This window comes from Hyla sarda, chromosome 3, assembly GCF_029499605.1.
Source record: "Hyla sarda isolate aHylSar1 chromosome 3, aHylSar1.hap1, whole genome shotgun sequence".
Taxonomy (NCBI): domain Eukaryota; kingdom Metazoa; phylum Chordata; class Amphibia; order Anura; family Hylidae; genus Hyla; species Hyla sarda.
Genome location: NC_079191.1, coordinates 142,298,286 through 142,325,183, shown reverse-complemented (window position 1 = coordinate 142,325,183; position 26,898 = coordinate 142,298,286). Strand labels below are relative to the sequence as shown.

Here is a 26,898-nt window from a genome sequence, read left to right as displayed (position 1 = left end):
CGCTTAGACCGAGGTCACGTCACCCCCACGGTGACGTGACCTCACGTCTAAGCGCAGCAATGCGCCACGCCGGAGCTCAAAGTGCCTCTCCCAGGCAGCCGACCACCCAGGGCCATAAGTAAGAAGCAGGGCCGGCCTGGGACAGTGCAAGGCTGGCCCTCTTTTTCTGCTAAGATATTTATCATCGGCGCCAGGCGGCCTATGGGGGCCGCCTGTGCAGCCTGCTCAGGGCTGGTGCAAGGATTTTTGCCGCCCTAGGAAAAAGTGAATTTTGCCGCCCCCTTGACCCCGCCCACTGGCTCCGCCCTTTTACTCGCCCCACCTTACTACTGGGCTGACACACTGTAACAAACCCCTTCCTCATTTAATCTCCTTACTACTGGGATGACACACTGTAACAAACCCACTCCTCATGTAATCTCCTTACTACTGGGGTTAAACACTGTAACAAACATCCTCCTAATGTAATCTCCTTACTACTGGGGTGACACACTGTAACAAACCCCCTCCTCATGTAATCTCCTTACTACTGGGGTGACACACTGTAACAAACCTCCTCCTCATGTAACCTCCTTACTACTGGGGTGACACACTGTAACAAACCTCCTCCTCATGAAATCTCATTACTACTGGGGTGACACATTGTAACAAACCTCCTCATGTAATCTCCTTAGAACTGGGGTGACACACTGTAACAAACCTCCTCCTCATATAATCTCCTTACTACTGGAGTTACACACTGTAACAAACCTCCTCCTCATGTAATCTCCTTACACAAGTATAGTTTACAGTATCACACATTATAGCATTAGATAAAGGGACTCAACAACCAGTATCTGTGTATCTATAGGGGGATTAGATACACAGCTCCGCAGACAATTTCACACATAGAGCGATTAGATAAGTGTTTCCCAACCAGGGTGCCTCCAGCTGTTGCAAAACTACAACTCCCAGCATGCCCGGACAGCCAAAGGCTGCAACATCTGGAGGCACCCTGGTTGGCAAAAACTAATATAGAGGTATATACCAGCTGTATACAGATCTATATGCCATATAAGTGATTATATACAGGAACATATAGAGGTATATACCAGCTGTATACAGATCTGTATACCATATAAGTGATTATATACAGGAACATATAGAGGTATATACCAGCTGTATATAGATCTGTATACCATATAAGTGATAATATACAGGAACATATAGAGGTATATACCAGCTGTATACAGATCTGTATACCATATAAGTGATTATATACAGGAACATATAGAGGTATATACCAGCTGTATACAGATCTGTATACCATATAAGTGATTACAGTTACATTTTGGGACTCACAATTACATCTCTTCTGATCAGCGTCGTCCTCTTTCCTTATCTTCTCCATCCGGCTCAGACCGCCACGGCGTCTTCTTTCAGCCAAAACTTCATCTCTTCAGCATCTGCAGGACAAACATGTTAGACCCTGCATTTTTCCAGCGCTCTCTATTGCCGATCCCCCCTCCTGCCCCCCTGTGCGATTTGTTACAGTGTGTCACCCCAGTAGTAAGGTGATTACATGAGGAGTGGGCTTGTTACAGTGTGTCACCCAGTAGTAAGGTGATTACATGAGGAGTGGGTTTGTTACCGTGTGTCACCCCAGTAGTAAGGTGATTACATGAGGAGGAGGTTTGTTACCGTGTGTAACCCCAGTAGTAAGGAGAATACATGAGGAGGGGGTTTGTTACAGTGTGTCATCCCAGTAGTAAGGTGATCACATGAGGAGGGGGTTTGTTACAGTGTGTCACCCCAGTAGTATGGAGATTACATGAGGAGTGGGTTTGTTACAGTGTGTCACCCCAGTAGTAAGGAAATTACATGAGGAGAGGGTCTGTTACAGTGTGTCACCCCAGTAGTAAGGAGATTACATGAGGAGTGGGTTTGTTACAGTGTGTCACCCCAGTAGTAAGGAGATTACATGAGGCGGAGGTTTGTTACAGTGTATCACCCCAGTAGTAAGGAGATTACATGAGGATTAGGTTTGTTACAGTGTATCACCCCAGTAGTAAGGAAATTATATGAGGAGGGGGTCTGTTACAGTGTGTCAACCCAGTAGTAAGGAGATTACATGAGGAGGAGGTTTGTTACAGTGTGTCACCCCACTAGTAAGGAGATTACATGAGGAGGCAGGGGAGGTGGGCGTTTGCGGCTACAAGCAGAGCGGCGCCCTATAGGCAAAACCGGCCCTGAGCCCGCTGGACCTATTTTCATGTAGGGGCCTGGAGCTCCTATGTTAATCCGGCCCCAAAGCGGCCCCAGGCCCAGCGGCCCACCGGGATAATTCCCGATATCCCGGTAGGCCTGTCCGGGCCTGATTGCAGGAGACCAGCCGATCGCGCATGCGCCCAACATTCACTCGTCCAAGCGGGCAAACCAATCACAGGGGAACATCAGCTTAAGACTTCAGCCCATGCGCTGTATGTATTCCTCCCATAGGGCCAGCCATCTTGGGTGAGGAAAACAAGCCCACTTGCGTGGAAACTATGCATCATGTTCAAAGGCAGCCTCCTGAGGTTAACCATAGGACATTGAGGAACCACAAATCACTCCCATCCTACACAGAATGTTCTGTAAATCTATTTTATAGTCTATGTATAAGTGAGTCCCTCATTAATAAAGGTCACACACATACATATTTATAGTCCCGTCCGTGAGATATCTATAATACATCCCAGCTTGTGATGAAAAATTGCCATGGACGTCAGGGGGGTATACATACACTCCCCAGCCCGTGCCACCAAGAATGATAATGGGAGCTTCACATATACGGGTGTGATGGGGGACATACAGTAAGTCTGTCCCACCCCCCACACCCCGCCATGTGTGTCACCAATTCCCATACATACTAAGCACGTGCTTGCAGTGTATATAACATTGCCCAACCCGTGATGTATATCCAAACTCACCTTAATGAAGGATTCTTCTTAATGAAAAAAAATACATCAAAACTATCTAACCAGGGAGATATGCTAGTGAAAATGCAAGAGAAAAATAAATCAAATTTATTGGGCATACAGAATCTCAAAAAATATTGATGGATGGTCCCCTGTTAACCAAGGAAAACATTAATACTAATGAATCTCATACGTTGATCAACTTGAGTTTCAGCGGCTGTTGCAATTGTGTTGTAAGGTATCATCTGGGGTTCCTTGTGAGCATTCTTATGATGTGTTCCAGTCGTGCCAAATGTACTGTGAAGACAACAAAGTGGTGTCAAGCTAAGTAAAAAATGTTTTAACATTTTTTAATTGTATACAGACTATATACTGATGATTGGATAATAACCTTAGTCCATCGAGACCTTTTCTAGGTATGATATAGTGTATCATCTCATAAATACGGTTTTAATGAAAATCAATGTTCAATCCTCCAGGCTGTAAAGCCCCTAGTCTATCTATCCAAACTAGTTAGTGTTTCCTGAGGACTTGCTCCCTGTCTCCCCCTTGTCTCAATCGGGGTACATGATCAATGATCATGAATCTCAATTGTTCCACTGTGTGGCCGCAGTCGGAAAAATGTCTAGGGACAGGAAACTCATTTTTTCCTGTCCGTATAGTAGATTTGTGGTAATTGAGCCGAAATTTGCATGCAGTGGTTGTCTCGCCAACATAAATCATGGGACAAGTGCAAATTAAAACATAAATGACAAAATCTGATTTGGATGTGACATAATGATTTATTTTATACTCCTTCCCAGACACCGGGTGTTTGAAAACTTCCCCTTTATTAATTTTCATTTGTCATACATGGGTAACATCCGGGTTTAAGTATTGTAGCTAGATTTTTTTCTTTATACAAATCCGTGCGGACTAACTTGTCCCTAAGATTAGGCGCCCTTCTATATGCCAAAACAGGGGGTATAGTCAGCTCAGGAACATTCTCAAAGGAATGGGCAAGATTACTCCAATGTCTTTGCACACTCTGTCCCATCTTATCACTCATGGGAGTGTACGTAGACACGAATGGAATACATCTGGTCACATTCCTATTTCCAACTTTTGTGTGTAAAAGTCTTAAGCTGATGTGCGCCTGTGATTGGTTTGCCCACTCGGATGAGTGAATGTTGGGCACATGCACGATTAAGCTGGTCTGCAATCCAGGGTAAGCATCGCAAGAGCTCAGGAGATGAGGACGTTTGTTCTGGTCCTGCGCCCTCGGTTTGTTTACAAGCAGAGGCAGCGTGTTGAACGGAAGTTGGGGGTGGACACTTGTCACACTGTACAAGCGGATGAGTCACAACCAACTTTATGATTAATTATATGAACACTGATTGAAATCTTGACACTTTTGAAGATCGGAACAAAGAGATATTGTATACCCCTTATTGTTTAACTATTGGTATCTTTGTAAACAGAAATGTTTATTATAATGTACATTATTGTATTTTTTTGGTGTTTGTTTATATGAATATATTATGCAAATTGTAATCACTGATGTCATTGGCAAGCATCACATAAAAGGAAGTGATGTAAGCTGTGTAATTGGCTTGAGAAAGGTCTCATTGTGAAAACCGAAACGTAGCACTGCTGACATGATGGTTGAATAAACCACATTATCACGTATACTGGAGTGCCGCTTCTCTTCTTTCTTGGACTTTAAAGACATGAGACATTGAGTCGTGTCCCCCGCAGCAGAGCACCCACCTGGACCCAGAGTCCTTATCAGAGTGCCGATTCCTTCCCAGATATATAATATATATATATATATATGTGTGTATATAATATGTATGCAACATAAAAAGGCCATTTTGACAAAAGGCCCATTCCCCTCATGCTACTCTCTTCTCCTCTTTCACCTCCTCCATCGAGTAGAGACATTTTCTGGACAATGCCCGAGAGGCCTTGGAGCCTGCCAATATACTCAGGAAAGGCATACCTTATATGGTATGCATAAAGTATGCCAGAACTAAGAACACCTCCCTAGTGGAGGTGGGAACTTATGTTAATTGCAATGGTGATATAAGCTTGGACGGCTGACAATAAAGAAGCAGAATTTTGAAGTACTTGAAACTGACATGGCTCCATTTGATTTACTTTGGTATACTTTGGTATATACATTCTGTATACAGATTTGGATGGGAGTAAAATAGTTACTAGGTAACTGATAAAATCCATATCATCCTTTGACAGCTCTTTGGTCTTGGCCATAGTGTAGTTTGGAGTGTGACTGTTTGAGGTTGTGGACAGGTGTCTTTAATACTGATAACAAGTTCAAACAGGTGCCATTAATTAAGGAGTGGAGGACAGAGGAGACTCTTAAAGAAGAAGTTAAAGGTCTGTGAGAGCCAGAAATCTTGCTTGTTTGTAAGTGACCAAATACTTATTTTCCACCATATTTTGTAAATAAATTCTTTAAAAATCAGACATGGGATTTTATGGATTTTTTTTCTCATTCTGTCTCTCATAGTTGAGGTATACCCATGATGAAAATGACAGGCCTCTCATCTTTTTAAGTGGGAGAACTTGCATAATTGGTGGCTGACTAAATACTTTTTTGCCCCACTTTATCAGAGTGAATACTCTGGTTTTTAACATTCATTTTTAATTTTTAATGACCCTCGATTCAAGTCTGCAAATTGTCAGAAAATCCTGGATTAGCATATACAATGGTGCTTACCTCATTCCCTCTGTAAACTGCCTAAGGCCTGCACATTCGTTAATATTTTAAGTGGAAAAAAGAAATGTTGTTCTGAGCATGAAATATTTTATATGCTGTCTACAAAATGAAAGCTGGTGCCAAAATGGACTTGTATATAGAAGAACACAACTAAAAGGTGACAATGCATATAGCAGGGAATTGCATATAGAGTCATTCTTATATTTACAAGAAGGAGCAGTCTAATTATCATGAAGCAATATCATTCCATGTATCCAAAATATCTATATCACATGGTAAGTACCTCTAGTTTTATTTACAGGGCCAAGTTGAACATCCATGTTGTGTTTAACCCCTTAACGACAATGGACGTAAATGTACATCATGTTGACATGGTACTTAGCGCACCGGAGCGGTGCTCGCGTCATGCCAGGCAGGGACCCGCCGGTAATGGCGGACATCAGCGATCGCGCGGATGTCCGCCATTAACCCGTCAGATGCCGCGATCAATACAGATCACGGAATCTGCAGCAGTGCGGTACTTTGCATGGATGATCGGATCGCCCGCAGCGCTGCAGCGGGGATCCGATCATCCAGCATGGCGGCTGGAGGTCCCCTCACCTGGCTCCGGCTGGCTCCCAGGGTCTCCTTCTCTGGTCTGAGATGGAGCAGACAAGAGCAGAAGATCACCGATAACACTGAGCAGTGCTATGTCCTATACAGAGCACTGCACAGTATTAGCAATCAACTGATTGCAATGAATAGTCTCCTATGGGGACATAAAAATTGTAAAAAAATTAAAAGTAAAAAAATGTAATGTAAAAAAGTAAAAAAAATTGAAAAATCCCCTCCCTCCATAAAAAAGTAAAACGTCCGTTTTTCCCATTTTACCCCCCAAAAAGCGTAATAAAAATAATTAATACACATATTTGGTATTTCCACATGCGTAAAAGTCTAAACTATTAAAATATATTGTTAGTCATCCCATACGGTGAACGGCGTAAATGTAAAAAAATAAAAAAGTCCAAAATTGCTGCTTTTTTGTCACATTTTATTCCTAATTTTTTTTATAAAAAATTAATAAAAAGTAAAACCTAAGCAAAAGTGGTACTGATAAAAATAAAAGATCATGGCGCAAGAAATGAGCCCTCATACCGCCCCATATACGGAAAAATTAGAAAGTTATAGGTGGTCAAAATAGGGCAATTTCAAACATACTAATTTTGTTAAAATGGTTTGAGATTTTTTTTAAAGCAGTACAATTATATAAAAGCATATAACATGGGTATCATTTTAATTGTATTGACCCACAGAATAAAGAAAACATGTCAATTTTACTGGAAAATGTACAGCGTGAAAACAAAACCTTCCAAAATTTGCTAAATTGCAGTTTTCTTTTCAATTTTCACACATAAATAATATTTGTTTGGTTGCGCCGTACATTTTGTGGTAAAATAAGTAATGTTATTAAAAAGTACAATTAGTGATGCAAAAAACAAGCCCTCATATGGGTCTGTGGATGGAAATATAAGAGAGTTATGATTTTTAGAAGGCGAGGAGGAAAAAAAGAAAATGCAAAAATAAAATTGGTCTGGTCCTTAAGGCCAAAATGGGCCTGGTCCTTAAGGCCAAAATGGGCCTGGTCCTTAAGGGGTTAAGGTGGGGATATAAAAATGTAGGACTTTTTATAAGCCTTGACCATTGCATTGAAACATCTACAACTTCCTATATTTAAATATTATTAAGTTACTCAGTAATATAGTGAAAGTGGTAAGGGATAATTCACACATAATGGATTTGCTACAGATTTGTGCACAGAAAATCAGCAGCGCATTAAAGAACCAGACAGGTGGATGTGATTTTACAAATCTTTTCGAAATGCTGTGGAATACGAATATTTGCCTGACATGAGGATTTAAAAATGTTATAGCAGAAAAAAATTCCCATGGGTTGACTTATCCTATTAGTAGCAAGAGTGCCTCAAAGACTGACCCTAATGTCTCTATTTTAGGTTCACTTTCAAAATGGTTTGCAATGGATTGAACCACAAAGAAAAATGTGCACGAAAAATTGCCAAAGGAAGGACAATCTGTAAACTATTGACAGAGTGATGGACACCTAAGGCTCATTGATGCACAAGAGGGCTGAAGGCATGCCCCTCTGGTTTAAACCCCCAGATGAGCTACTGTAACATAACTTGATATGATACAGTATACTATAGAACAGTTGTATAATACATATATTATTTCATATTAGATATTAGTCAGAATATCTAGTAGATCAGTCAGAATATCCAGGTTGACTCCTGTTATCTGACAAAAGTGCATTCAATATGCATGTGAGCTTTAAAACGGCACAATGGAGCATGGAGAAAAAAAAAGAAAGTGGCCTGGGCTAATTGGTATTGGCATTGGTGATTGGCATTGGTATTGGCTAATAGTAATGACCTGTGTCAGCAGGATAAGGTACCCTGCCACACAGTAATTTTTTTTAAGGACTTCCATTTTACGTCTTTTAAATTTTTTCACATTTTATGAAAGAAAACTGCCTTTGAAAATCCCACCACTAGGGGTTCCCATAGCCCCCTGGGACACTGATGAGTCCCTTAGCAGCATGAGCTTGTCCAAGGGTCATGGACAGGAGATGGCTGATTGACAAGGCTGCAGGAGAAACATAGCCTGCAGAAACACTGCTGTAATACAGAGTTTTACCAAACATGTGCCTCCAGCTGTTGCAAAACTACAACTAGACAGTCAAAGGATGTTTGGGCATGCTGGGAGTTGTAGTTTTGCAAAAGCTGTAGGCACACAGCTGAAGGCAACACTGCTGTAAAAAAGAGTTATCCAAACACTGTACTTCCAACTATTCCAAAACCACAAGTCTCAGAATTACAGGACCGCCTAAGGATGACACACATGACTGACAATAGATAAAGATAGAAGATATGCATGCGTAAAAAACTACTGTACTTTTAACACTGAACCTTTTCACTAATTTAGGAAGAAGTTATACACTCTCCATATTGTCTTTGGTGGTAGAGTACAGGCCATCTCCAATAAACATTGTGTGTGTGTGTGTGTGTACAGCTTAAAACCAGAAAGGAAAAGGTTACAGAGCAGTGCTTCCAGGCTCCTTCCCGAGAGCAGTGAGTCTGCAGAGTGAGGGACAAAGCTGAGTCATTACAGTGCAAGCAAGAGAAGGAAACACCCCTCTCTTTGAGAAGAGGAAAAAGACATTGAGCAGCTGTAATATGCTATTTTTTTAATGAAATATGAGTGATAGAGACATAAAAGTTACACGTACATGATCAGGATTAGGTACCGAGTAACATATAACAGTTTTTTTTTTTGTGGGATCTGACAGGTACGCTTTAAAGGATCGGTTGTTCTTAAAATATTGGTGCAAGATACCACAAGACACATTCAGAGGTTGATGTGCTACAATTTCTTTAACAGAAGTGAGACCTAATGTAACTTCTCCTATCATTTTCGCGCTGGGTAAACAGGAGTACTGAGTCTAAAAAGCTGAGGTACCAAACAGAATTTGACTGAGGACTGGTGAAGCAAAGTCATTTTCCAGGGTGTTTTGTGAATTGCTCCAAATATATTATATATAGTGTGCCTGTTTGATTAATTTGGAGCCAGTACTTTATAGTCACAGCAACTAAAAACAGAGCAAAACACATCCACACAGCAAACACATTGATAACAACCCCAACACCCCCACCCCCCATGACATTTGTTTCTGATATAAGCCATCTGGTGTCAGCCAGGGAAGAAACTGGCCTCTGTGGAAGTAGCTAGGTTTTGAAGGCTTTGATGGAAACACTGATCTTACAGGAGAACCAGTCTGTAGACGGGGAATTTTGTTTGAGCCGGAGTAATCCCATAAGCATTGGATTACTGGGATGATGGAGGACCAGGAAGGAAGTCTCATCAATACGAATGTAGACTGGAAGCATACAGTGATTTACATGACCCAGTGGAAGCTGGTCTCTTGGCTAGGGAATGCTGCATTTGTGGAGTGCTGAGGAATTGCTCAGGACATGGTTGAAAGTGTATTGATAGGTAGCTAGGTATGTAGGTGGATAGGTAAGTAGGTAGGAAGGTAGGTATCCAGGGAGCTGAATAGGTAAGTAGGTAGATAGATAGCCCGGTACCTAGGTAAATAGGTAGCCAAGTAAGTAGTTAGCTTTGTAAGTAGCCAGGTAGCTAGGTAGGGAAGTAGGTATGTAGCTAGGAAGGCAGCCAAGTAGTTAGGTAGCTAGCTAGGTAGGTATACAGGTAGGTAATAGGTAGATAGCCAAGTAGCTAGTTATGCAAGTAGGTAAGTAAGTAGCTAGGAATGCAAGTAGGTAGGTATCCAGGTAGCTAGGTAGGTAAGTAGGTAGATAGGTTGGTAGGTAAAAAGGTAGCTAGGGAGATAGCAGAGTAGCTAGATTGGTAGGTAGGTATTTAGCCACGTCCCTGATTCCCCCCATGCCAGGATTAAAAAAAAGAAATCATGCTTACCTCTCTCCAGCGTAGCGTTGTCCAAAATAGCCAGGCCAAGTCTTCCTTCCTACACAGTGCAGGTGCTGATGAGTGACGTCACTGTACTTGCACTGCGTGGGAGCAGAGTTAATGTAGGCTACAGAATGTGCTACTTACACTGACAGGTAGCCTTCAACTGTTTGCGCATGTGAGCATACAGCTGAAAGACGCACTCACCTGGTGGTCTGGGGCAAGTATCCTGTATCCTCATTAGCCAGCGAGTGCCTGTGCTTTGCAGATCCCCTCTCCTGCTCCCAAACTATAGGCAGTGGCGACACTTTGGCAGGGGGGCCGGGTGCGTCAAAGCATAAGTTAGCCACTGGTCACCAATTGCTTGCTTAAAGGAGTAGTCTATTGAAAAGTATCTGCAGTCCATTGTACCCGGGCTGCAAAAAAAAAAACCCAAAAAACAAACAAACTTTAACTCACCTTCCTCTGTTCCCCCATAGCGCTGCTACAGCTGTTCAGACCTCTGGTCCAGTCACGGATTGTCACACTGCGCTTAGCCTATCACATGCCAAGGCTGGACATCACTGCGACCGCAATGTGACAATCCATGCACACGGTAGAAGGAAGAAGACTGTAGCGGCGCTATGGGGTAACGGAGGAAAGTGAGTTAAAGTTTTTCTTTTTTTTTGCAGCCTGGGCACAACAGACTAAAGAAACTTTTCAATAGATTACTCCTTTAATCAAAGATACAATGAGTAGAATAAGAGTAGTCTGTTCTAAGGCATCTAACTGAATAACAAGTTAATAATTTCTTGCTGGAAGAAGCCTTCCTGAGACGTTGGTTTGTAAACAGGAGTAGGCAGGAATAGAAATCTCTAGGCCACAGGAGGTTTGCGGCTGGCTAGAATGAGGTGCGGAGTCTATGAAATCTCCCCATTCTTTATCCTAAACCACAACAAGGGGATAAGAACTCTACAGGTCAGATTCCAATGGTGTGGATGAGATGGGAGTGTAGTCAGGAAGACAGCTAAGAGTTAAACTCAGTAGCAGAACAGGTACAAGGTGACCAATTTCAAAGAGGAAAATTTAGAAAAAATCCAAGGTCAGGGTTGATCAGAAGAACAAAAATAAGGACCAGGAAAGAAAGTTTACCTCAATCAGCAGGTCTAACAGCAAATGTCCTGCTAATCTTATACCACTAGCTTTGAAGAAGAGAGCCATGTGATATCCAGAAAGCCCATAGCTGATGCTAAAGGTAGAGTAGGTAACTGCTCACTAAAGCTGAGTGAGTTGTGTAACACCTAAACTGTATTACTCGAGTATAAGCCGACCCGAATATAAGCCGAGGCCCTTAATTTCACCCTAAAAACCTATGAAAATTTATAGGGGGAGATTTATCAAAAACTGTGCAGAGAAAGAGTGGTGCAGTTGCCCATGGCAACCATCAGATTGCTTATTTCATTTTTCACAGGTCTCTTTAAAAATAAAAAGAAGCAATCTGATTGGTTGCCAAGGGGAACTGCACCATTCTTCCTCTGCACAGTTTTTGATAAAGATTGCTGATTGACTCAAGTATAAGCCTAGGGTGGGAAATACATCATCCCCCCTGTCATCATCCATCATCCCCCCTTCCCTGTCATCATCCAGACCCCCCCCCTGTCCATATCACCCCCTGTCCTCATCACCCACTTTCCATATGACCCCCTGTCAATTTCACCCCCTGTCAATACCCCCCTGTCATCATCCAGACCCCCATTTAGTTGACTTCTCCCCTCCCCAGTTGGTGCTCTAGAAGCTGCAGGGACCGTCCGGGGAGGGGGAGCCAGCCATCCATCTTCACTGCAGGGACCGTCCACATTCCGGCAGGGAGGGGGGGCGAGCCGGTCCGGGCCGTCCATCTTCATCGGGAGGCCCTCTTCTCCACAAGTCTGCTGCGCACTGAGCGGAGAAGAGGGCCTCCCGGAGAAGAAGGACAGCCCGGACCGGCTCACCCTCCCCATCGGAATGCAGACGGTCCCTGCAGTGAAGATGGACAGCCCGGAACCCCCCCCCCACACACACACACCGGTATGCCTAAAGCATTTTATTTTTTTTTGTTCACTCAAGTATAAGCCGAGGGGGGTATTTCTTAAATGAATATCTAAAAAAAAGTTATCTCTGGGATCTTGTGAATTATAAAATTGTTAACTTGCCTGTGACCCCTCCGGGGAATGTTTTATATCCTCTAACAGGTGAGGTACAAAATTTTATCCAAATGGTACTGTGTTCCTACCCACCTCCACAGAATGGACTCCACTCCTCTTGGTCTCCACACCGTGAAAGAAGGGTTGTGGAGTAGATGACTCTACCATGCATGTCTTTTGGGAATGCCCCATAACTGCCATGTTTTGGAGGAAAGTATGGATATTATTATCCTCCTTCTCAGACATCCCAGTCTCCTTTGCTCCAGTCTTCTTCCTATTACATCACTGTAAGATTTGTCTCAAAACCTACCCCTTATCCATTCTGAAACACCTGGTCACAAGGACCTATATCCTAGCACTGTGGATATGCCCAGACCTCTTAAAGTGAATGTAATAAGTGTGAAAGGCATGACTACATGACAGTTCTTTTGGACGTGACTTTATTTGACAACATTTCACTATTGCTTAGTTGGAGAACACATCTTACTCAACAAACCCCTGTTTTTAACTTTCTTACCCCCTTATACACATTACTTCTTTTCAATCTTTTTCTCCATGCCTCTCTTTCCCTTTAATTGGAAAGCACTCTGGCTTCCACTAGGCCAGGTTATACATGCTGAGCCCATTGACCTGCTGTTTTACAATGAATGTTGATTCCCTTTTGCATAGGGGTACTTTTATAAATATTGATTCCCCTCTGCATAGGGGTACTTTTATAAAAGTTGAATCCCTTTTGCATAGAGGTACTTTTATAAATGTTGTGTAAGAACCCGAAGGGTTAATCTGCACTGAGGTCTTTTGTTATTCTGGTTAGTGTGGAAACACCCTGTTCTCTGGATGGTCAGCTAACCTTGTTGGCTTTTCACCTGCTTAGCTCCCTATTTAGACTCTCAGTATTCATCCAGGCCCGTCTGCGAAAGAGCTCTTACTCCTGGCTAGCGTTTGTATTGTATCTTGAATTTCTGGCATATTTGACCCTTTGGCTCCGTTCTCTGACCCACTGTTTCTATGATTTGGCATTTCTGTAATCTCTTGGTATTGACTCGGGCCTTATTTACTAAGAGTGTTGTGTAGGTTTCTTTGTGGGTTTTAATTCCCTACAATTTATTTTCCACAGTATTCACTAAGGTTTCCCTTCATTTTCCACTTTCCCTCCATTTTGCTTTTTTTTTTACACATGCTCTGATCTGTAGGGGTTTCCTCAGCTGAAATCCACCACATTTTCTGTGGAAACCTTGTCAGGAACATGCCCCTTTTGGATACCACGCCCGCCTTTCCCTGACGGCCATGCCCCTTTTTTGGGTTTTCTTAGCAAAATGGAGAGTTAGTCGGGGTTTTTTCAATTTTGGCGTAGACAGAATTTCTGGCGCAATGCAACAGAATCTGGCGCACAACCTGACAAAACATGTCGGGTTTGCAATAGTAAACGAGGGCCATGGTGTGTGTATGTTTAGTTATTATTTCTTTTAGTGTGCGTGATTCCTTACAGTGTCCCGACCTCCGTCTGTATTGTAGTTTGTTTTGTTGACGTTTGACTCCCTGCATGTATCCAGACAGGGACTGTCACCGTGGTTGTGGATCTGTCGCCTATGCAAGTAGGCAGGTCAAGAGGGAGTGGCTGAGTTTAGAGCTTCGCTCTTCCCTGCCCATACATGACATGTTGATTTCCCTCTGCATAGGGGTACTTTTATAGATGTTGATTCCCCTCTGCATATAGGTACTTTTCTAAATGTTGATTCCCCTCTGCATAGGGATACTTCTCTTCCTAAAATGCCTGTTTGCTAAATTTTGTTTGGAAAAAGCTTTTACAAATAAAGAATCAAAATTAAGAAATTGCTTGTAATCTACTGTATATATTACACTTCCCTGCTCCAATGTTTGCTTCCATCAGACTATTTCAGTATGCTATGTATAGGACATGTTCTCAATTTACAATCTCTTGTGCCAGATAAAGAAACAAACAGTTCTGCATAGATTAGAGAAAAACTCAATTTACTTTAAATTAAGATTTGTCATCCAGGAATAATTTGGCTTGTGTAATTGATGTTTTCATTTATTTACAGCTCAACCATTTGGAAATGTTTGATTTCTTCATTATGCATTTTTAGTAAACACTGCTTCAGACACCTTCTATTTACTGTCAATAGTTATCACTTAGCAAGTCCAATTGCTTGCTGCCACCCATGTGGCACTGCATTCTCTATGAAGATTAACATGTGTCAAGTCATTGCAGAGAGCAGAGCCTGTGGGTGAAGCTAATGAATTCTGCACTCATTCATTTGTATTAAAACTGTCAAAATAAATCACTTCTGTCATCTTTTGTATTTTCAACATGTAAATGACGTCTAAAAGATTAGGTTAAGTAGGCCAAAAGTGCCTATGATACTCACAATTAAATAACTTGATGCACTGCTAGGAAACCTGCAGTGTAGAAATATCATACTGTGTCTTTATTATTGGAGTATAGAACGACTAATGATCTTCTGTATGGCTCATGTACCCTCTGCAGAAATGTGATGGCAAGTTATAAATGAGATTTGTAGAGTATTAGATAAAAAGTGACTGAATACAACTCCTTTCACTGGCTTTGGGCTAAAATGAATTGCAATAATATTTCAACCAGTCCATAGCTTAATTTTGTTTTTAGGTTGAGCCAATAAAACTGATACAATGGCTCATCCTCTACTGGTTTAACAGACAAAAAACATCTCTGATCAATGTATCAAAGTCATGTAAAGAGAGTTTGTGAGACTCAGGTACAAACATTTTCTATGTTGTGTGAATTATTGTTGTTTATACACTTCTATATAGCTGTGTAATAAATATATTTTCACGTAATTGTATTTTGAATGTGTTGTAATTTGAACTTTTTAATATTGTTATAACATAGGAAAATAAAAAGAGAAAAAAGAGAAAACAATATATTGTTGATTTATCAAGAGTGAGTGGGGTTACCACGGATACGGCCCGAGATATGGGTCGCTACTTGCTGACCAGCTCGGTGTAAACCAACACCTTGCTGGAGAGCAGTATGACGGACCCCTGTGGTTAATTCCTTGGAGGTCCTCATAGCTTCCCAATATAGGGCTCTTAATAAACCCAGGTTGTGTGTGACTATGATTGTACCATGGCGGGAACCCAGATGAATGGACCATATATAACAAATAAAGAGGATTTTCTTAATTTAAAAAAAAATAAATAAATTTTATATATGTTTATATATTTTTTATTTTTATTTTATTATTATTTTTTTATTTTTGATATATTGTTCTACTTTTTTTTATTTTCTATTCTTTTATTCTATTTCTTTATTTTTGTTTTTTGTTTTTTATTTAAGATACTTTTTTATTTAGATATTTTATTATTGTTTTCTTTTCTCTTTTCCCTTGCACTTTTTTTTCTTTGTACACAATCACTAACACATATGGTTATACACATTTAGTGTGAACACATATTTAAATATCTATTTTTGAACATGGCTGTTATGGGCAACAGCCACCTCCGTGTATCCAGCATGCACGGTGCCGCTTTTTCATCCGTACCACGCATGTACCTACAGGAGGGGCATATCTAATGTCTGCCCTTACCCTGTATGGCGCTTTACTATTCACTTTCTTTAGTACGCATGCGCCACTCGGTTAATCCGATGTGGCCCATGTGACCTCTTTTTGCTCTGACTTGGCCGTTCATATGTGCTCTCTAGGGGCTGCTGCGCAGCCGCAGTTGTATACACGCCGTTCTGGCGTGGAATCGCCATATTTACACACAATACAGGTGAGCGCCCATTCCGCCATTCCTTGCCCTCCAGGTGATATGAATATGTATATTTGTCTTATCAAGCGTTCTTATGGTTATTACCATAATAGTGTTTTTAATGTGCACAGAGATTTTAACCACTGTATTATACTGACGACTCAGTTGTTGTCCCTATGGAATGCACTTTACTATATTTGCACTTTTTGATGATTCACATTTTTGTATGTTTTATTAATTGCTTTTTGATATTGATGGTAATTGTTTGGCTCGGACAGGTGTAACGGGGCTTATATGCTCCCTCCCCTTACAGGGGCGGGACACACAGGTAAGCAGGAAAAACAGGGGAATGTGAACACGTACATAAAATCAATATAACATAGTGCACAAATTAACCCCAAAAGAAGTACACCTTTAAAAACAACTGACCTGTGAATGGCTAGAGGTAAGGGGACAGATCATTACGGTCATTCATACCCAAAGATCCTAACGCTTCTAGTTAACTTATCCATTTTTTTTTTCAATAAGATTCAATCGCGATCGATCCCCTGTCCTCCCGCCATGACTCTTTCAATTCCTGCTAATTTTAGGTGTTTAACATTGTTCTTTATGTATTTCTCGCATATGTGTTATGAACTTAGGTGATCCCTTTCCTGTCGTCAGGCTATAGATATGCTCTTTAATTCGTTTATTCAGATTCCTTTTTGTTTTGCCAACGTAGTGCATGCCACAAGTACACACCAGCGCATAGACTACGTGTGTACTGCAGCATGTAATAAGCTGGTTCACTTGGACATTTACGCTCCCCAATCTGAACTCTTTTTGTTGTAGATTATATTTACATACACTACAAGACTTGCAAGCATGATTGCCATTGGGTGCTGCTCTATTTAACCAGGTAGTTTGTTGTTTTTTATTATTTTTTATCCTCTTGTTCAGATAACCTGCGATTGTTGTACTGCGTTTATATGTTATTATGGGGCGGTTTTTAGCTACTTCGGCTATATCGTTATCAGTTTCTAGGATATACCAGTGTTTGTTTATTGTTTTTCTTATTGTCTCATTCATCGAGGAATTGTGGAAACTGAAAAAAAAAGTGTTTTTCCTTTTTGTTTCTTTGTTTTTGGTTAACTCTCTGTATTTCTTGTTGTGTTTTATTTTGTACTTTGTAATATGCTTGCTCAATAATGTCATTCGGATATTCTCGCTCTCTTAGACACTTTTTCAGTTCCTGCGCCTGAGTTCGATATTCGGACTCCTCGGTGTTAATTCTTCTCAGGCGCAGGAACTGAAAGTACGGGATGCTTCTCTGCACTTGCTGAGGATATGAACTTCTAAAATACAATAATGAATTTTCACTGATGTCTTTTCTATATTCTGTGGTTTTTATTTGGTTTCCTTCTGCCCACAGGTGGACATCAAGAAAATCCAGCTGCTGGTCCCCAAATTGGTAAGTGAAAAACATATTTTGGTTATTGGTCTCATTCATGTAAGTGACAAACTGTTTGAACAGGTCGGCCGACCCATCCCATATTACAAAAACGGGAGGGAGCATATAAGCCCCGTTACACCTGTCCGAGCCAGACCGGATGAAGCGTCAGATGACGTGAAACAGAGCTGTTGTCTAGCCACCCCCACCCGCTCCCTCGCCCTGCACCTGCACCTGCATGATCCCGGAGTCTTTGTGATCCACTGAAGTAATCGCAAATAAAGACCACTTTCAGCAAGCGGTGAGTTGCTACGTCTTTCTTTGCTTGGATATTTGAATAAATCACTGTCTAACTGCATGACGTATAGCACCACCTAGCTTGGGATCATATGAGTGAACCCCTACGGCCACAATGTCCGAACATACCTGCAGCTGCCTAGCCACTTCTTTTCTGATTTAATCGTACAATAGACTGCATCTATACGGCTATGAGCACGCAGAGTACGGCACAGCTGATCCCACCAGAGGAGATGCAACAGGGGGAAACACCTACCGAATCAGGGTTAACAGCGGATCGAGAGGATGCGGGGGGGGGGGGGGGGGGGGGTTCTTTCTGACCTGTGACACGCAAGATGAACTGCAACTCCTCAACCTCAAGGCTTTGGAGTATAAAATCCAGAACCTCACAGAGTGAGAAATCCGCATATTTTGGACTATACAGTCTCTTACAGCCTATATGGAGGCCAAGAGCGTCCCTAGGGGATTACGTGCATACAAAAACCCCACACAATTCCTAGATGATCCAGAATTTATAACCCAATGGCAAGCAGAACATTTAAAGCACTCGCTGAACCTGCAACGACTAGTGTTGGATAAAAACAATAAGGACTATGTAACAGTCACTACAACACTCAGCAGAGCCAGGACAGTGCTAAGAACCAAGCTTACAGAGGAAAAATACAATAATTTCACAGCAGCGCTTGAACAACGCTTGATGAAATTGCAAGAAGAAATTAAAACACAAAAACGCAATAAGTACTTGCGCGATCGTAAGGACTTTGAGGATAACCAGATCTTCACCTGGGGAAAACAAAACCAACTTAATAACAGGAAAACGAATAATAAGAAATACCGAACACCAAAGAAAAAATATACAAAGAAAACTGACTATTTCACAACTGAGACAGAGTCAAGTTCATCAGACGAGACACAAAAGTCAGCCACTGCTCAGGCAAGCACTTCAGGAGCTGCCGCCCCTTTAGGCGAAAAACTAGAAGGAGCCAGTGAATAAAGCGCCTTCAATATGTGGACGAGGACAAAGAAACGCAAGAACGTCACCTGGAGGGATTAAAGTATAAGAACGTTATAAACCTCACTGACACTCCATTGACTGAAGCACGTTTATCTGTGTTATCGAAAGGACTCAATTATGGGTTAAATGAGGGCTTTAGATTTCATAATTTTGAGATTGAATTGTACAAGGCTCTCAGAAAAATTTATATTCATAAACACTATTCCAACATTAAAACAATCACTGCAGCAGAAAAAGATGGTGAAATCCCGTGTAATGTCAGTCAACTCCATTTCCCTATGGTTCGGAGCACATGAATCGGCCTGCTTAGATATACTGTGTCATTTAGAGGGAGAACATGAATGCCCCCCATATAAGAGACATAACACCTTCTTCTCGGGTGGGAACCCCTCTACCTTTAACCCCAACTAATACCAGGAGGAGCCGTTGATATGTTTCAGCGTGTAGTGCTGAGGGATATCAAGGCCCTTATCTACCCGCAAAAAGAACATAACATCACAAAGGAAGAAAATACTGCATTAAAATGGTTAGCTGACCAACCCTAATTAGTAATTTCCAAAGCTGACAAAGGGGGATCGATAGTCGTATGGAGTAAGGAACAACACGATAGAGAGGCTGCACGCCAACTTAGCGACAGCACAGTATATACCAAACTTACAGAAAACCCGACAGGGAGAGTAATTGCCAAGTTGAGAAATTTCTTAACAAAATATGTCAGGTTGGGACAGATTAGTGAAAAAACTAGGGAAAAATTAATTCCACAAGTTCCTCAAGTACCAAAGTGGTACATTGTGCCCAAAGTGCACAAGTCGCGGACCCAGCCCCTGGGACGACCAATTGTCTCGGGGACTGGTTCCGCGACAGAGGCACTATCTTCCTATATGGAGTGGTTGTTGTTACCCCTGTTACCAGGCATGCCAGCATATCTGAAAAATACGGATGAATTACTACGTATAGTGCAGAGCTTCCAATGGGGAGAGACTTACCATATGGCATCGATCGATGTCGAGAGCCTATATACCCGCATCCCACATATGGGCTCTCAAGACCTTCCTAGAAAAATTGGAAAAGTCCCACACTTTCCAAAATTTCATAACAGAGGGAGTCAAATTCATTTTGACACAAAATACATTCATGCAGGCAGGAGACTGGTATGTGCAGAACCGGGGTACCGCGATGGGTACCCCGGTTTCCTGCACATACGCAAACATATTTCTAGCAGTAATGGAGAGCAAAATTATATACATATCTAGTAACCCATACCTTAAGAACATTAAACTCTACATGCGATACGTCGATGACGTTTTTGTAATATGGGATGGGTCGGCCGACCTGTTCAAACAGTTTGTCACTTACATGAATGAGACCAATAACCAAAATATGTTTTTCACTTACCAATTTGGGGACCAGCAGCTGGATTTTCTTGATGTCCACCTGTGGGCAGAAGGAAACCAAATAAAAACCACAGAATATAGAAAAGACATCAGTGAAAATTCATTATTGTATTTTAGAAGTTCATATCCTCAGCAAGTGCAGAGAAGCATCCCGTACTTTCAGTTCCTGCGCCTGAGAAGAATTAACACCGAGGAGTCCGAATATCGAACTCAGGCGCAGGAACTGAAAAAGTGTCTAAGAGAGCGAGAATATCCGAATGACATTATTGAGCAAGCATATTACAAAGTACAAAATAAAACACAACAAGAAATACAGAGAGTTAACCAAAAACAAAGAAACAAAAAGGAAAAACACTTTTTTTTTCAGTTTCCACAATTCCTCGATGAACGAGACAATAAGAAAAACAATAAACAAACACTGGTATATCCTAGAAACTGATAACGATATAGCTGAAGTAGCTAAAAACCACCCCATAATAACATATAAACGCAGTATAACAATCACAGGTTATCTGAACAAGAGGATAAAAAATTATAAAAAACAACAAACTACCTGGTTAAATAGAGTAGCAATCAATGGCAATCATGCTTGGAAGTCTTGTAGTGTATGTAAATATAATCTACAACAAAAAGAGTTCAGATTGGGGAGCGTAAATGTCCAAGTGAACCAGCTTATTACATGCTGCAGTACACACGTAGTCTATGTGCTGGTGTAAACTTGTGGCATGTACTACGTTGGCAAAACAAAAAGGAATCTGAATAAACGAATTAAAGAGCATATCTATAGCCTGACGACAGGAAAGGGATCACCTAAGTTCATAACACATATGCGAGAAATACATAAGAAGCCCAGATTGGAAGCCCAGATCCTGCATCTAGAGGGGCGACTGGCAACAATGAGAAGCATTAACAACATGGAGAGGAGTCTCTTTCTCACTGAGCAGGCACTCTCGGGAATAGAGGTGGGGGAGGACAGTGGGACGGAGTTGCAGGACAGTCAGGCAGTTAGCTGGGTTACAGTTAGAAAGAGGGGTAGGGGAAAAAGTGTCAGGGAGGCTAGTCCTGAACTGGCACACCCCAACAAGTTTGCCCGCTTGGCAGATGAGGGGGATGCCATTACAGAGCTAGCAGAACTGCAGCAGGATACCGCCTCTGACCGCCAGGGGGGTGTCTGCTCCAGTAAGGAGGGAGGGAGGAGTACAGGGCAGGCCAGACAGGTACTAGTGGTGGGGGACTCAATTATTAGGGGGACAGACAGGGCAATCTGTCACAAAGACCGGGATCGCCGAACAGTGGGTTTTCTGCCTGGCGCACGAGTTCGGCACATCGCGGATCGGGTTGACAGGTTGCTGGGCGGGGCTGGAGAGGACCCAGCAGTCATGGTACATATTGGCACCAATGACAAAGTAAGAGGTAGGTGGAGTGTCCTTAAAAATGATTTCAGGAACTTAGGCCGCAAGCTTAAGGCAAGGACCTCCAAGGTAGTATTTTCTGAAATACTACCAGTACCACGAGCCACACCAGAGAGGCAGCGGGAGATCAGGGAGGTAAACAAGTGGCTCAGAAGCTGGTGTAGGAAGGAAGGGTTTGAGTTCATGGAGAACTGGGCTGACTTCGCTGTCGGTTACCGGCTCTACCGTAGGGACGGACTGCACCTCAATGGGGAGGGTGCAGCTTTGCTTGGGGAGAAGATGGCTAGAAGGGTGGAGGAGTGTTTAAACTAGGGACTTGGGGGGAGGGAACCTACAGCAAAGAGGGGGAAAATAGTGTAGATAGAGAGGTGGGAATTATAAATGTACCTGGGGGTGGAGCGGAGGGAGGGGTTAGAATAGTTAATAGGAATAGGCTTCATAGGAAAATAAAACTTACACCCTTGAATCCCATTAACCCCAATAACATAAAGGATGGAAATGTAAAGTGTATGTTCACAAATGCCAGAAGCCTAGCAAATAAAATGGGGGAGCTTGAGGCCTTGATACTGGAGGAACATATTGATATAGTTGGGGTCACTGAGACATGGCTGGACTCCTCGCATGACTGGGCGGTTAATCTGCAGGGGTTTACATTGTTTCGCAAGGATAGAATGAACAGAAAAGGTGGTGGAGTCTGTCTGTATGTAAGAAGTGGTATGAAAGTCAGTGTGAACGATGCCATAGTGTGTGATGATTTTGAGGAGGTGGAATCACTGTGGGTAGAATTACAAAAGGAGGGAAATACTGAAAAAATAATATTTGGGGTAATCTACAGACCCCCTAATATTACTGAAGAGATAGAAGTTCGGCTTCATAAACAAATAGAGAGGGCCGTCCGGGCAGGTACAGTGGTAATAATGGGAGATTTTAACTATCCAGATATAGATTGGGGTCCGGGGTTGGCTAAAACTACAAAGGGGCGACAATTCCTAAATTTATTGCAGGATAATTTTATGGGCCAGTTTGTGGAGGACCCAACAAGAAGTGATGCCTTGTTGGATCTGATAATTTCCAACAACACAGAGCTGGTTGGTAATGTAACTGTGCGGGAAAACCTTGGTAATAGCGACCACAATATAGTTACTTTTGACTTAAAATGTAGAAAACAAAGACAGGCGGGGAAAACAAAAACATATAACTTTAAAAAGGCAAACTTCCCTGGGCTGAGAGCTGCACTACAGGACATAGACTGGGGGGAGGAGTTCTCAAATACTGATACAGAAGGTAAATGGGACATCTTTAAATCAACTCTAAATAACTATACAGCTAAATATGTACCAAAGGGGAACAAATATAAACGATTAAAACTAAATCCTACATGGCTGACACATGATGTTAAAAGAGCAATAAACAACAAAAAAATAGCCTTCAAAAAATACAAATCTGATGGGTCAGCTATAACATTTAAACAGTACAAGGAGCTTAATAAAATCTGTAAAAATGTAATAAAAACAGCAAAAATTCAAAATGAGAGACAGGTGGCCAAAGAAAGCAAAACTAATCCTAAATATTTTTTTAGATATATAAATGCAAAAAAACCAAGGACAGAGCATGTAGGACCCCTTAATAATGATAATGGGGAGGTTGTCACAGACAATCAAGAGAAGGCGGAGCTACTGAATGGGTTCTTTAGTTCTGTATATACTAAGGAAGAAGGAGCTGACATTGGCCAGGTCAGTGCTGGTAACACATCATGTAATGTACTGAACTGGCTTAATGTAGAGATGTTACAAGGTAAGTTAAGTCATATAAATGTAAGCAAATCCCCAGGGCCAGATGGACTACACCCAAGAGTTCTTAGAGAGGTAAGTTCAGTAATATCTGTACCCCTGCTCATGATATTTAGAGATTCTCTGGTGTCTGGTATTGTGCCAAGGGACTGGCGCAAGGCGAATGTGGTGCCAATCTTCAAAAAGGGCTCTAGGTCTTCCCCAGGAAACTATAGACCGGTAAGTTTAACGTGCATTGTGGGTAAATTGTTTGAAGGACTTATAAGGGATTACATACAGGAATACATAGGGGATAATTGTATTATAAGTGATAGCCAGCATGGGTTTACTAAGGATAGAAGTTGTCAAACCAATCTAATTTGCTTTTATGAAGAGGTGAGTAGAAGCCTTGACAGAGGAATGGCTGTGGATATAGTGTTTCTGGATTTTGCTAAAGCGTTTGATACTGTCCCTCATAGACGTCTGACAGGTAAGTTAAGGTCTTTGGGTTTGGAAATTTTAGTTTGTAACTGGATTGAACACTGGCTCATGGATCGTACCCAGAGAGTGGTGGTCAATGATTCGTACTCTGATTGGTCCCCGGTTATTAGTGGTGTACCCCAAGGTTCAGTACTGGGCCCACTGTTGTTTAATTTATTTATCAATGATATAGAGGATGGTATTAACAGCTGTGTTTCTATCTTTGCAGATGACACCAAGCTTTGTAGCACGGTACAGTCTATAGAGGATGTGCATAAGTTACAAGATGACTTGGATAGACTAAGTGTCTGGGCATCCACTTGGCAAATGAGGTTCAATGTGGATAAATGTAAATTTATGCATCTGGGTACTAATAACCTGCATGCGTCGTATGTCTTAGGGGGGATTAAACTGTCAGAGTCACTGGTAGAGAAGGATCTGGGTGTACTTGTAGATCACAGACTACAGAATAGCATACAATGTCAGGCTGCTGCTTCCAAAGCCGGCAGGATATTGTCATGTATCAAAAGAGGCATGGACTCAAGGGACAGGGATATAATACTCCCCCTTTATAAAGCATTGGTACGGCCTCACCTGGAATATGCTGTTCAGTTTTGGGCACCTGTCCATAAAAGGGACACTGCGGAGTTGGAAAGGGTGCAGAGACGCGCGACTAAACTAATATGGGGCATGGAACATCTTAGCTATGAGGAGCGATTAAAGGAGTTACAATTGTTTAGTCTTGAGAAGAGACGTTTAAGGGGGGATATGATAAACGTATATAAGTATATTAATGGCCCATACAAAAAATATGGAGAAAAACTGTTCCATGTTAAACCCCCCCAAAGGACGAGGGGGCACTCCCTCCGTCTGGAGAAGAAAAAGTTTAGTCTCAAGGGGCGACACGCCTTCTTTACCGTGAGGACTGTGAATTTATGGAACGGTCTACCTCAGGAACTGGTCACAGCAGGAACAATTAACAGCTTTAAAACAGGATTAGATACATTCATGGAACAAAATAACATTAATGCTTATGAAGAAATATAAAATCCCATCCCTTCCCCAATATCGCGCCACACCCCTACCCCTTAATTCCCTGGTTGAACTTGATGGACATATGTCTTTTTTCGACCATACTAACTATGTAACTATGTAACTATGTAACATTGTTAATCACCTAAAATTTGCAAGAATTGAAAGAGTCATGGCAGGAGGACAGGGGATCTTATTGAAAAAAGAAAAAAAAAAGGATAAGTTACCTAGAAGCGTTAGGATCTATGGGTATGAATGACCGTAATGATCTGTCCCCTTACCTCTAGCCTTTCACAGGTCAGTTGTTTTTAAAGGTGTACTTCTTTTGCGGTTAATTTGTGCACTATGTTATATTGATTTTATGTACGTGTTCACATTCCCCCGTTTTTCCTGCTTACCTGTGTGTCCCGCCCCTGTAAGGGGAGGGAGCATATAAGCTCCGTTACACCTGTCCGAGCCAGACCGGATGAAGCGTCAGATGACGTGAAACAGAGCTGTTGTCTAGCCACCCCCACCCGCTCCCTCGTCCCGCACCTGCACCTGCATGATCCCGGAGTCTTTGTGATCCACTGAAGTAATCGCAAATAAAGACCACTTTCAGCAAGCGGTGAGTTGCTACGTCTTTCTTTCCTTGGATATTTGAATAAATCACTGTCTAACTGCATGACGTATAGCACCACCTAGCTTGGGATCATATGAGTGAACCCCTATTGCCACAGTGTCCGAACATACCTGCAGCTGCCTAGCCACTTATTTTCTGATTTATTCATATACATATACATATATATATATATATATATATATATATATATATATATTTGCAAAGTACCTACTAAGGATAGGGGATAAGTTTCAGATTGCAAAGGGTCCGACCGCTGGGACCCCTGTCATTTCCCATACCGGGCTCCAGCTCGCTGGCCAGAGAGTGTGTGTGTCGACCACCGCATGAAGTGGAGGCCGACACACCCCTTCAGATTGCGCTCTGGCTCTGCTATGGTGCTGTATTTAGGGGGCTTCTCGGCTGCCGCTTCATGCAGTGGTCGCCGCACGCTCTCTGGCCAGTGAGCCTGGCCCCTGTGTGAGAGATCGTGGGGGCCCCAGCAGATGAACCCCCACAATCTGAAACTTATCACCTATCCTTAGGATAGGGGATAAATTGTTCTACACTGGGCTACTCCTTTAACTGGTGCTGTTCCTGTCTGACAGGCTGTTCACCCACAGAAAATCCAAAACACTGGAGTATAGTGTGGGTGAACAGGAGTAGAATGAGGGCTCATTTATATGAATTTGTCCAATACTTTAGAAGTAATGACCCCCCCCCCCCCCCACAGCTTGAATGCAGAGCAACTTTTCTGCGCGAAGAAGCTTACTAGCATTCCCCTGCCTCCTCCCGTATGCTGAAAACTACCCGCCCATTCTTTGAATAATTAGTTTAATATTCCCTCTCACATCCTAGTGAAATGAGAGACTGCGATCTTGTGAGTTTTTTTTATGGCTCCTATTTCCATTGTTTATGTTGTTCACACTGCATGCAGTTCACTGAAGAGGAGGGGGTGTTCCTTGCTTGCCCTCACCTATGTGGTAACCTTCCCCCCTCTTCTCAGAGCTAACAACTGGCTACTCTGTGCACTGATGCTCTGTGACACGTCCCTGGCTTACACAGCAGGCTGCTTGACAAGCAAGGAACATGCACAAAGCCCTGCCTGTCCCACCCACACTTCTTCTATTTTGTCTCTGGTGGAGAGAAAGCAGAGGGACCGCTAGTGGTAAGAAGTATAGAGCATTTTTTCATTCACAAATATACAGATTTTTTTTATGTTACCAAACAAGGAATTATTGTTTCATGTTGATTATTTTTCTGATGTTTATCAGTTCCACATTACAGTTAGTGCATGTGGATAAATCCATCCACACCTGTGGTGACCAGTGGGTGCACAAATTTATTACTTTACCTGCAAAGTCATGGAACCATTGGCCACCGCACGGGTGTATAAATTTGTCCATATGTGGTAGCTG

The 26,898-nt window shown here is 42.1% G+C and overlaps 1 long non-coding RNA gene across 1 annotated transcript; it reads right to left on the bottom strand.

Moving 5' to 3' along the window:
* Positions 1-3,027: 3,027 nt before the first annotated feature.
* LOC130360648 (uncharacterized) lies at positions 3,028-26,898 on the bottom strand. The gene is made up of 3 exons (XR_008890746.1): positions 26,835-26,898; positions 20,191-20,229; positions 3,028-3,233 (listed from the first exon to the last, which is right to left on the bottom strand). It is a non-coding gene; the product is annotated as an uncharacterized LOC130360648 (long non-coding RNA).